The sequence below is a fragment of the Marmota flaviventris genome, chromosome 13 (assembly GCF_047511675.1).
Source record: "Marmota flaviventris isolate mMarFla1 chromosome 13, mMarFla1.hap1, whole genome shotgun sequence".
NCBI lineage: Eukaryota > Metazoa > Chordata > Mammalia > Rodentia > Sciuridae > Marmota > Marmota flaviventris.
Window position 1 is genome coordinate 9,133,561 of NC_092510.1, and position 11,584 is coordinate 9,145,144.

General features: G+C 39.2%; 1 non-coding gene across 1 annotated transcript; it reads right to left on the reverse strand.

The window, feature by feature from the left end:
- Positions 1-7,490: 7,490 nt before the first annotated feature.
- Positions 7,491-7,563, reverse strand: Trnat-ugu (transfer RNA threonine (anticodon UGU)). Its single transcript has one exon. It is a non-coding gene; the product is annotated as a tRNA-Thr (tRNA).
- Between the last annotated feature and the right edge of the window lie 4,021 nt (positions 7,564-11,584).

The following is an 11,584-nucleotide window of genomic DNA, read 5'->3' on the forward strand; positions in this document are numbered from 1 at the left end:
TAGATTTAGGATTAGGTTTAGGTCTAGGGCTAGTGTTAGGGTTAGGTTTAGGAATAGGTTTATTTCTAGGTCTAGTTTTAGAATTCACTAAAGGGTTAGGGTTAGGTTTAGACATATGGTTACCATTAGGGTCAGAATAAGTGTCAGGTTTGAGTTATGGTTAGAGCTAGAATGAGGGCTAGGTTTAGCACTAGTAATAGGGTTAGGATTTGGATTAGACTAAAGATTAGGGTTAGGCCTAGGGTTAGCATTATGGTTAGAGTTAGCTTAGGATAAGGGATAGGATCAGAGCTAGGGTTAGGGCTATGTTTATGTTTAGGGTTAGGGCTAGTGTTAGCTTTAGGTTAAGGGTTAAAGCTATTGTTAGGTCTTGCATTAAGGCTAGGTTTTGGTTAGAGTTAGGGCTATATTTAGAGATATGGCCAATGTATGGAGTAGGGTTTCGATTTGGGCTATTTATAGGATTAGGGTTAAGACTAGGTCTAGTGGTAAGATTAATTAGGTATAACATTAAGGTGATGTTTATAGCTAGGTTTATTTTTAGGGTCAAATTCAAGGTCAAAGTAGTTTTACGGTTACAGTTTGTTCTCGAATTAGGGCTAGGGTTAGGGCTAGGTGTAGGGTTAGGTTTTGGTTTAGGTTAAGTTTTAAAGTTAGGGCTGTGGCTCAGTTTTGTTTTAGGGCTAGGGCTATGGTTAGGGCTAGTTTTAGGCTTAGCATTAGGTTTAGGGCTAGTGTTAGGTTTAGGTTTAGGCTTAGGTTAAAGTTAGATTTCAATTTAGGATTAAATCTAGGGTTAGGTCTAGGGCTAATGATAGGGCTACTGTTAGATCTTGGTTATGGCTAGGATTAGGGTAATGGTAAGGGATAGGGTTAGAACTAGGAATAGGGCTAGGGTGAGAGTGAGAGTTAGTCTTATGGCTAACCTTAGGGTTCGGTTAGGGATAGGGCATAATTAGGGCTAGTAAAGGCTTGGTTTAGTTTTAGGCTTGGGGTTAGGTTTTGTCTAAGCAATAGGGTTAAAGCTAGGGATAGGTCTAGGGTGAAGTTGAGAATTAGGGTTAGGGCTAGGGTATCATTTGAGTTATGATTAATGCTAGTTTTAGGGCTAGGATGAGGGCTAGAGTTTTTGTGAGGGTTAGGGCTAGGATTAGTGTTATAGCGAATGTCAGATTTAGGGTTAAGGTTAGGGATAATTTTAGGGTAAGGTTTATGGCTATATTTAGTGTGTTAGGTTTAGGGGAAGGATCAATTTTAGAGCTAGGGGTATTATTAGGGTCAGGGTCAGGTTTAGGGTTTTGTTTTGGTAGGGTTTAGTGTTAGAGCTTCAATTAGCATTAGGTTTTTGGGTTAGGGTAATGTTAGGGTTTGGTTTAGGGTTCAGGTTAGATTTAGCATAGTGGATAGGGTTATGGTTAGGGATAGGGTTAGATTTAGGCCTAGGGTTAACATTATAATTAGGTTTATGTTTATGGTAATTATGATTATGGTTAGATCTAAATTTAGGGCTAGGTTTATGGATAGGATTAGGTCTAGGGTGAGGATTAAGGTTATGTTTTTTTGTGGGTGTGTGTTTAGTGTAGGGCTAGAATTATGGCTAGGGCAAATGTCAGGTCTAGCATTAAGGTTAGGGTAAGTTTTAGGGTTAGATTTATGTCTAGGTCTAGTATAAAGGTTAGGATTAAGGGTAGGGTAAAAGCTAGAGCTATATATATTATTATGGGAAGGTTCAGAATTAGGGTTTGCATTAGGTTAATGTTTAGGGTTAGGGCTAGAATTAGCATTAGGGTTAGGGTTAGGGTAATGATAGGGTTAGGTTTAGGGTTCAGGTTAGGTTTAGGTTAATATAATATGTTAGGGTTCGGGATAAGAATAGGGTTAGGCCTAGGGTTGCCATTAGAGTTATGGTTATGGTTAGGGTAATAGATTGGATTAGAGCTAGTGATAGGGATAGGGTAATGGTTAGAATTCTGTCTCGTGTTAGGGTAAGGTTTAGGGCTAGGTTCTGAGTTAGTGTTAGGGTAAGGGTTAAACTATGGTTAAGCCTCAGATTAGGGCTTGGTTTGGGGTTTTGTTAGGGCTAGGGTTAGGGCTATGTCTAATGTATGAACTAGTGTTGAAATTAGTGCTAGTTTTAGGGTTAGGGTTAGGGTTAGGGTTAGGGCTAAGTCTAGTATTACAGTTAGGTTTAGGGTTTGGGTGATATTTAGAGCAAGGGTTATTATTGGGTCACTGTCAGAGTCAGGGTTAATTTTAGGGTTAGGGTTAGAACTTGAATTATGGCTAAAGTTACTACTAGGTGTATGGTTAGGGTTTTGTTTAGTTTAAGATTTAGGAATATAGCTTGATTTTGTATTAGGGATAGGACTACGGTTACAGCTAGATTATGAATTAGCATCAGGGTTAGGGCTGGTGTTAGGTTGAAGTTTAGGCTTAGAGTTAGGGTTAGATTTAGAGTTAGGGTTAGATCTAGGGTTAGGTCTAGGGCTATGGCTAGGGTTATGGCAAAGTTTAGTGTTATGGTAACGAATATGATTAGAACTAGGGATACAGCTAGGGTGAGAATTAGAGTTAGTCTTAGTAGTAGTGTTAGGGTTAGGGTAAATTAGGGATAGGATTAGGGCTAAGGTTAGGGCTAGGGTTAGGGCTAAATTAGGGCTAGAATTAGGGCTAGGGTTAGTTATAGGGTTAGGGCTAAATTAGGGCTAGTATTAGGGCTAGCATTAGGGTTAGGTTTAGGTCTAAATTAGGGCTAGTATTAAGGCTAGGTTTATTGTTGGGGTTAGGCCAAGGGGTTTGGCTAGAGTTAGGGTTAGCATTGGTGTTAAGGTTAAGTTTAGCGGAATGGGTGGGTTTATAGCTAGCTTTATGGCAAGGGTGAGGGTTAGAATTAGGATTAGGCCTAGGGTTATTGTTCAGTTTAGGATTTTGGCTAGGTTTAGTGCTAGGTTAAGGACTAGTGATTCTGTTTGGGTTATGGCTAGGACCAGGTCTAGGGCTAACATCAGGTCTAGGGTTAATTTTAAGGATAGTTTTAGGGTTAGGTTATGGCTAGGTCTAGTGTAAGATTTAGGTTTAGGTAAAAGGTCAGCTTTAGCGCTAGGGTTATTATTAGGGTCTGGTTAAGGGTCAGGGTTAGAATTTGGTTTAGCTAAAGGTTTAAGGTTAGGGCTTGAATTAGCCTTAGTGTTAGGTTTAGAGTTAGTATAATGGATAATATTTAGTTTAGGTTTCAGTTAAGGTTTAGGGTAATGGATGGGTAAGGTTTAGCGATTGGGTTAGGTTTATGTTTAGTGTAATGGATATGTTTATAGCTAGGGTTAGGACTAGGTTATGGTTTAGATTAAGTATATGATTAGGCCTAGGTTTAAGGATAGGGCTAGGGTGTGATTTAGGGTAAGTTTTAGGCTTAGGTTATGTGTTAGGTTTATGGCTAGCATTATGGTTAGGTTAGGGTAAAGGTTAGTGTTTGAGCTAGGGTTAGGGCTAGGGTGAGGGTTAGATTTAGGTTTAGGTCTAGGTTTACATTCATGGTTAGAGTTAGGTTTAGTGTTAGGGATAGAGTTTTAATTAGGGGTAGGGTAAGTGTTAGGGTAATGGATGTGGTTAGAGCTAAAGTTCAGGCTAGGTTTAACGTTAGGATTAGTCTTAAGGTTAGGTTTAGGATAGAGCTAGGGTTATGTTTAGTGTAAAGGTTAGGCTTTGAGCTACCGTTAAATCTAAGGTGAGGCTTATGTTAGGGCTAGGTTTAGGGCTAGGGTTAAGTGGAGGGTTATGCTTAGAGCTAAGATGAGGCATAGGTTTAGGGCTAGGTTTTGTGTTAGATTTTGTGTTAGGTTTTGTGTTATGTTTAGGACAATGGGTAATATATTAAGTAGGGTTATGTTTAGGGCTAGATTTAGGGTTAGGATTATGGCTAGGTCTAGTGTTAGATCTAGGTTTTTGGTTAGTGTCAGTTTTAAAGCTAGGTTCAGTGTTAGAATCAGGGTCAGTTTTGGGGATAGGGTTAGGGTTAGGGTTACAGCCAGAATTAGCACTAGGTTAAGGTCTAGGGGTAGGGTAAGTGTTCAGTTTAGGTTAAGGTTTACTGTTAGGGCTAGTGGTAGGGTTTTGTTTAGGTCTAGGGCTAGAGTTATAGCTATATTTAGGAATAGATTTGGTTCTAGGTCAAGTGTTAGTCTTAGGTATAGGATTACCAGTAGGGCTAGTGTTAGGTTTTGGTTTAGGGTTAGGGTCAGGTTTATACCTAGGGTTACTGTTATGGTCAGATGAGGGTCAGAGTTATGTTTATATGTAGAATGAGGGCTAGGGTTAAGACTAGTATTATGGTTAGAGTTTAAGTTAGGCTAAGGTTTAGGATTAGAACTAGGGTTAGCATTTGGTTTAGGGTTTGGCTTAATGTAAGGAATAGGGTTAGAGTTAGGCTTAAGGCTAGTGTTAGGTTTAGGTTGAGGAATAGTATTAGGGTTAATGCAAGTTTAGGTATCAGATTAGGGGTAGAATTTGTGTTAGGGTTATGGCTACTTTTAGGACAATGATTAATATACAAACTAGGATTATGATTAAGGCTAGTTTTAGGGTTAGGTTAAGGGTAGATATAGTGTTAGGGTTAATTTAAGGTTAGGGTAATTTTTAGAGCTAGGATTAGTGTTAGGGTCATTATCAGGGTCAGGGTTAGTTTTAGAGTTAGTTTCAGGGCTAGTTGTAGGGTTAGGGTTTGATTTAGGATAAGGGTTAGGATTAGGGCTATGGCTTGGTTTTGGTTTATGGTTAGGGCTAGGGAGATGGCAAGTATTAGGATTAGCATTATGGGTAGGGGTAGTGTTAGGGTTTGGTTTAGGCTTATTGTTACAGTTATATTTAGAGTTGGGTTAGATTTAGACTTAGGCTTAGATCTATGATTAGGATTAAGGCTAAGGATAGAACTAGGGCTAGGGCTAGGGCAAGAGCTAGAGTTAGTCTTATGGCTAGGTTTAGGGATAGACCTAAATTAAATAAGGGCTAGGATTAGCACTAGGCTTAGTGTTAGGCCTATGTTTAGGGCGAGGGTTAGGGTTAGGTTTAGGGTTATGGTTAGATTTTAGTTTCAGGATGAGGTTATAGGTAGATTGAAGGCTAGGGAGAAGAATAGAATTAGGGTTAGGGCTGGGGTTTTGGTTTGGGTTAGGATTAAGCCTAGGTTTAGAGCTAGGATTATGGCTAGGGCTAATTCCAAGTCTAGTGTTATAGTTAAAAATAGCTTTAGGGTTAGGTTTATGGCTACGTCTAGTGTAAGGGTTAGGTTTAGGGTTAGGATCAGGTTTAGAACTAAGGGTACTGTTAGGGTTAGGGTCGAGATTAGGGTTTTGGATAGGTTAATGCTTAATATTAGGGCTCAAATTAGCATTTGAGTTAGGATTAGGGTAAAGATAGTGTTAGGTTTAGGTTTACGGTCATGGATAGGGTTAGGATTAGGTGTACATATAAGTTTAGGCCCAGGTTTAGCATTAGGGTTAGGGTAATGGAAAGGGTTAGAGTTAGGGGTACAGCTAGAGTCAATGTTGTGATTATCGATAGGGTTAAGCTTAGGGTTAGGGTTTAATCTAGGTTTACGGATAGGGTTAGAGTTAAGTTTAGTGATAGGTTTAGGGTTAGGTGTAAATCTAGGGATAGTGCTTGGAATTAGGCTAGGTTTTGAGTTAAGTTAAGGCTAGGTTTAGGGTAATGGCTAATGTAAGCACCAGGGTTGTGATTAGGCTAATTTTAGCATTAGGGTTAGGCCTAGTTCTATTGTTATGTTTAGGTATATGGTTAGGGTGGTGTTTAGAGCTAGGGTTAGTGTTAAGGTCACAGTCAGGGTGAGGATTAGTTTTAGGGTTTGGCTTAAAACTTGAATTAGGGCTAGAGTTATGGCTAAGTGTAGGGTTAGGGCTTAGTTTATATTAAGGATTAGGGTTAGGTCTATGGCTTGGTTTTTGTTTTAGGGCTAGGGTTAGTTCTAGTTTTAGGATTAGCCTTAGGGTTAAGGGTAGTGTTAGGTTTAGTTTTACGCTATGGTTTAGTGTTAAATTTAGAGTTATGGTTAGATCTAGGGAAGTTGCTAGGGCTATGAATAGGGCTAGTGTTAGACCTATAGTTTAAGCTAGGATTGGGTTTCTTGTAAATTATAGGGTTAGAACTAGGGTTAAGACTAAGGTGAGAGTTAGAATTAGTTATTGGACTAGGGTTAGGGTTAAGATTAGGGATAAGCCTAAATTATACCTAATGTCAGGTCTACATTTAGTGTTAGGTTTAGGCCTAAAGTTATGTTTAGGCTTATAATTAAGGCTATGTTTAGGGCTAGGATAAAGGCTAGGGTTTGTGTTAGGTTTAGGGCTAGTATCATGGCTAGGGCTAATGTCAGGTCTAGGGTTATGCTTATGGATAGTTTTAGGGTTAGTTTTATGGCTAGGTCTAGTGTAAGTGTTAGTTATAGGGTAAGAGTGAGGTTTAAAGATAGGGTTATTATTAGGGTCAGTGTCAGTGTTAGGGTTTGGTATAGTTTTGAGTTTAGGCTCCAATTAGCATTAGGTTTAGGGCTAGCGTAATGATTGGATTAGAGGTAGGGTTCAGGATACGTTTAGGTTAATTGATAAGTTTGGGGATAGTGATATGTTTAGGGTTAGGCCTAGGATTAGCATTAGGGTAAGGGTTATGTTTAGTGTAATGATATAATTAGACTTAAGTTTAGGGCTAGGGTTATGGTTAGGATTAGGTCTTGATTTATGGTTAGGGTGAGAGTTAGAACTAGGTTTAGGTTAGGGTTATGTATAGTGTAAAGTTTAGGTTCTGAGCTATGGTTTAGTCTAGGCTGAGAGTTAGGTTCAGGATTAGGTCTAGGGATAAGATTATGGTAGATTTTGGGTTAGGTTTAGGGTTAGGATTAGAACTAGGATTAGTGGTAGGGTCAGTAAAAGGTCAGGGTTAGTGTTAGGGTTTTGGATAGGGTTAGTTCTAGAATGAGGGCAGGGTAAGGGATATTAATAGGGTTAGTGTTTTGGTTAGCCTAAGGATTAGGGATAGGTCTAGGGTTATCCTTAGGTTTAGGGTTTTGCTTTGCTAAGGGATTTGTTTAGAGCTAGGATTATGGTAATGTTTATGATTAGAGTTAGGGTTAAAGCTAGATTTAGTGCTCAGATTAGGCCTAGGTCTTGTGTTAGGGTTAGAACTAGTGTTAGGGCAATGGCTAATGTAAGAACTGGGGTTACCATTAGGATTAGTTTTATTGTTAGGTATGGGTTAAGTTTAGTGTTAGGGTTAGTTTTAAGTTTAGGGTGATTTTTATAGCTAGGGTTTATGTTAGGATAGGAGTCAGGGTCAGACTTAGTTCTGGGTTGGATTTACGACTTGAATTAGGGCTTGGGTTACTGTTAGGGTTCAGTTTATGGTGAGGGCATTTTGTAGAGCTACTGTGTTAGGATATGAGTCAGGGTCAGGGTTGGTTTTATTTTTTTTTTTTTTTTTTTTTTTTTTGGTGGTGCTGGGGATTGAACCCAGGGCCTTGTGCATACAAGGCAAGCACTCTACCAACTGAGCTACAACCCCAGCCCCCCATGGGTTGGTTTTAAAGTTAGGGTTAGGACTCAAATTAGGGCAGGGTTAAGTCTAGTTGTAGTGTTAGGATTTGGTTTAAGTGAAGTTTTAGGGTTAGGGCTCATACTCGGTTTTGTTTTAGTCCTAGAGTTAGGGTTAGGGCTAGTGTTAGTGTTAGACTTAGGCTTAGGGTTAGGGTTAAATTTGGAATTAGGGTTAAATCTAGTATTAGTGCTAGAACTAAGGATACTGCAAGGGTTATGACTAGGTTTAGGGTTATGGTAAGTGATAGGGTTAGAACTAGGGATAGGGCTAGGGAGATTTAGTCTTAGCGCTGGGGTTAGGCTTAAGTTTAGAGATAGGGCTAAATTTGGGCTAGGATTTGGGCTAGGTTTAGTGTTTAGATTAAGCCTATTGTTAGAGTTAGTGTTAGGATTAGAGTTTAGATTTTCAGTTTAGAGTTTAGGTTTACAGTTAGGGCAAAGTTTGGGGTAAGGGATGGCTTTATAGCCTGGTTTAGAGGTAGTGTGAGGGTTAGAAATTGGGTTAGGGCTGTGGTTAGTGTTAGGGTTATTATTAAGGCTAGGTTTAGGGCTAGGATGAGGGCTAGGGATTTTTTTTAGGATTAGTGCTAGGGGTAATTTTAGGTCCAGAATTATGGTTAAATATAGTTTTAGGGTTAGGATTATGGGAATGTCTAGTGTAAGGTTTAGGTTTAGGTTTAGCGTCAGGTTTAGAGCTAGGGGTATTATTAGGGTCAAGTTCTGTGTTAGGGTTTGTAACAGGTTAAGGTTTAAAGGTAGGGTTTGAATTATCATTGGGGTTAGGGTTATGGTTATGGTAATGAATAGAGTTAGAAAACAGTTTATGGCTATGTTTATGGTTATCATTAGGGCTAGGTTTTGGGTTAAGTTAGTGCAATGTTAGGGTTATGGGTAATGTAAATACTAGAGTTATGATTATGGCTAATTTTAGTGTTTTAGGGCTAGGTTTACTGTTAGGTTTAAGTTTAGTAGGTTAGGGTGATGTTTAGACCTCGGGTTTGTGTTATTGTCAGAGTAAAGGTCACGGTTCATTTTAGGGTTTGGCTTAAAACTCGAATTAGGGCTGGGGTTAGGGCTAGGTGTTGGGTTAAGCCTTTTTTTAGCTTAAGAATTAGGGTTACAGCTTTGGCTCGGTTTGGTTTTAGGGCTAAGGTTAGGGTTAGTGAAATTTTTAGGATTAGTGTTAGGATTAGGCCTAGTCTTAGATTTAGGCTTAGGCTTCGGTTTAGGGTAAATTTAGAGTTAGGTTTTTATCTAAGTTTAGTGCTAGGGCTAAGAACTGGGCAAGGATTAAGACTAGGATTTGAGATAGGATTAGGTTTATTGAAAGAAATAGGATTAGAAAGAGTGATAGGGCCAGTGTTAGAGTTAGCGTTATTCATAGGGCTAGGGTTAGGGTTAGGGATAGGGCTAAATTACGGCTAGGGTCAGTGTTAGGGCTAGGGTTAAGGCTAGTTTTAGAATTTGCATCAGGTTTAGGGCTAGTTTTAGGCATAGGCATCGAGTTAGGGTTAGAGTTAAAATTAGGTTTCGATATAGTGTTAAAGCTAGGGCTAAGTATAGGGCAATTTTGACAACAAAGAATAGGGTTAGAGTTAGGGTTACGTTTAGAGTAATGGAAGTGGAAGTGGTTTTTGCTAGTTTTGGAGCTGGGGCAAGGTTTATTAGTAGGGTTAGAGCTTAGTTAGTGTTAGGGTTATGATTAAGGCTAGGTTTATAGATAGGATGAGGTTTAAGATTTGTGTTAGGGTTAGAGATAGTGTTAGGGCAAGGGTTAATGTGAGGTCGAGGGTTAGAGTTAGGGCTAGATTTAGTGTTAGATTAGTGGCTTCGTCCAGTGTAAGAATTTTGTTTAGGGTAAGATTCAGGTTTATATCTAGGTTTATTTTTAGGGTCAGGTTCAGGGTTACGGTTTGGGTTAGGTTATTGTTTATGTTTAGGGCAATGACAGTGTTAGTTTTAGGGTTTAGGTTTGGTTCAGTGTAATGGATAGGGTTAGGGTTAGGCCTAGGGTTAGCTTAAGGGTTATGATTATCGTTAGGGTAATGGATAGGTTTAGACCTAAGGTTAGGGCTAGGGTTATGTATAAGATTTGTGCAAGTTTTTGGTTGTTGTTCGGTTTAAGTTTAGGGTTAAAGCTAGGTTTAGGACTCAGATTAAGGCTAGGTTTTGGGTTAGGTTAGTTCTAGGTTTAAGGCTATGGCTAATGTATGAAGTAGGGTTATGATAAGTGCTAATTATAGGGTTAGAGTTAGGGCTAGGTCTAGTGTTAGGTTGAGGTTTATGGTGATGATTATGTTTAGAGCTAGGTTTAGTGTTAGGGTCAGAGACAGGGTTAGGGTTAGTTTTCGGGTTAGGGATAGGACTAGAATTAAGGATCTGTTTAGGGCTAGATGTAGGTTTAGGGTTTGGTTTAGGTTAAGGGTTAGGGTTATGGCTATGACTCGGTTTTGTTCTAAGTCTAGAGCTAGAGTTAGAGCTAGTTTTAGGATTAGAATTAGTGTTAGGGCTAGTGTTAGGTTGAGGTTTAGGCTTAGGATTAGGGTTAGATTTATGGTTACTGTTAGATCTAGGGTTATGGCCAGGGCTATGAATAGGGCTAGGGTTACACCAAGGGTTAGGACCAGGATTAGGGTTCTAGTAAGGACTAGAGTTAGAACTAGTATTAGGGTTAGGGTGAGAGTTAGAGTTAGTCTTTCTGCTAGAGTTAGGGTTAGGGTTAGGAATAGGGCTAAATTAGGGCTAAGTTTAGGGCTAGGGTTAATGTTAGGGTTAGACCTAGGGTTTGGGTTAGGGATAAAATTAAGGCTATGTTTACAGGTAGGATAAGATCTAGGGTTTGTATTAGGGTTAGGGCTAGAATTAAGGCTAGGGTTAATATCAGTTCTAGGGTTAAGATTAGGAATAGTTTTAGAGTTAGGTTTATGGCTAGGTCTAGTGTAAGTATTAGATAGGGTAAGAGTCAAGTTAATATCTAGGGGAATTATTAGGGTCATGATCAGTGTTAGGGTTTAGATTTGAGGTTAGTTTAGGGCTCAAATTAATATTAGTGTTAGGGTTAGCGTAATGATTGGGTTAGGTTTAGGGTTCAGGGTAGGTTTAGGGTAATTGATAGGTTTGAGGAAAGTGATAGGGTTAGGGTTAAGCCTAGGGTTAGCATTATGGTAAGGGTTACTTTTAGGGTAATGGATATAGTTAGAGTTAAGATTAGGGCTTGGGTTATGGTTAGGATTAGGTCTTGTGTTAGGGTTAAGTTGAGGGTTAGAACTAAGATTAGGTTTAGGGTTATGTTTAATGTAAGGATTAGGTTCGGAGCTATGATTAGGGCTAGGCTGAGAGTTAGGTTCAGAGTTAGGTCTAGGGATAGGATTATGGTAAATTTTGGGTTAGGGTTGGGGTTAGGGTTAGACCTAGGTTTAGTGTTATGGTCAGAATAAGGGTCAGGGATAGGGTTAGTGTTAGGGTTAGTGTTAGAGCTAAAATGAAGTCTAGGGTTAGGACTATTAATAAGGTTAGTGTTTTGGATAGTCTAAGGAATAATAATAGGTCTAGGGTTACTCTTAGGTTTAGGGTTTCGTTATGGTAAGGGATTGATTTAGATCTAGGGTTAGAGCTATGGTTAGGGTTAGAGTTAGAGTTAAATCTGGGTTTATGGCTCGGTTTAGGATTTTTTTTGTGTGTGTGTTCAGGTTAGGTCTAGGATTAGGGCAATGACTAATTTAAGAACTAGGGTTACCATTAGGGTTAGTTTTAGGGTTACGGTTAGGGGTAGATTGAGTGGTAGGGTTAGGTTTAAGTTTAGGGTAATATTTATAGCTAAGGTTCTTGTTAGGATAGGAGTCAGGGTCAGGGTTAGTTTTATGGGTAGTGTTAAGACTCGAATTAGGGCCATTGTTAATGTTAGTGTTCGGTTTTAGTTTAGGGCAGTGTTTAGAGCTAGGGTGAGTGTTAGGATATGAGTCAGGGTCAGGATTAGTTTTAAGGTGAGG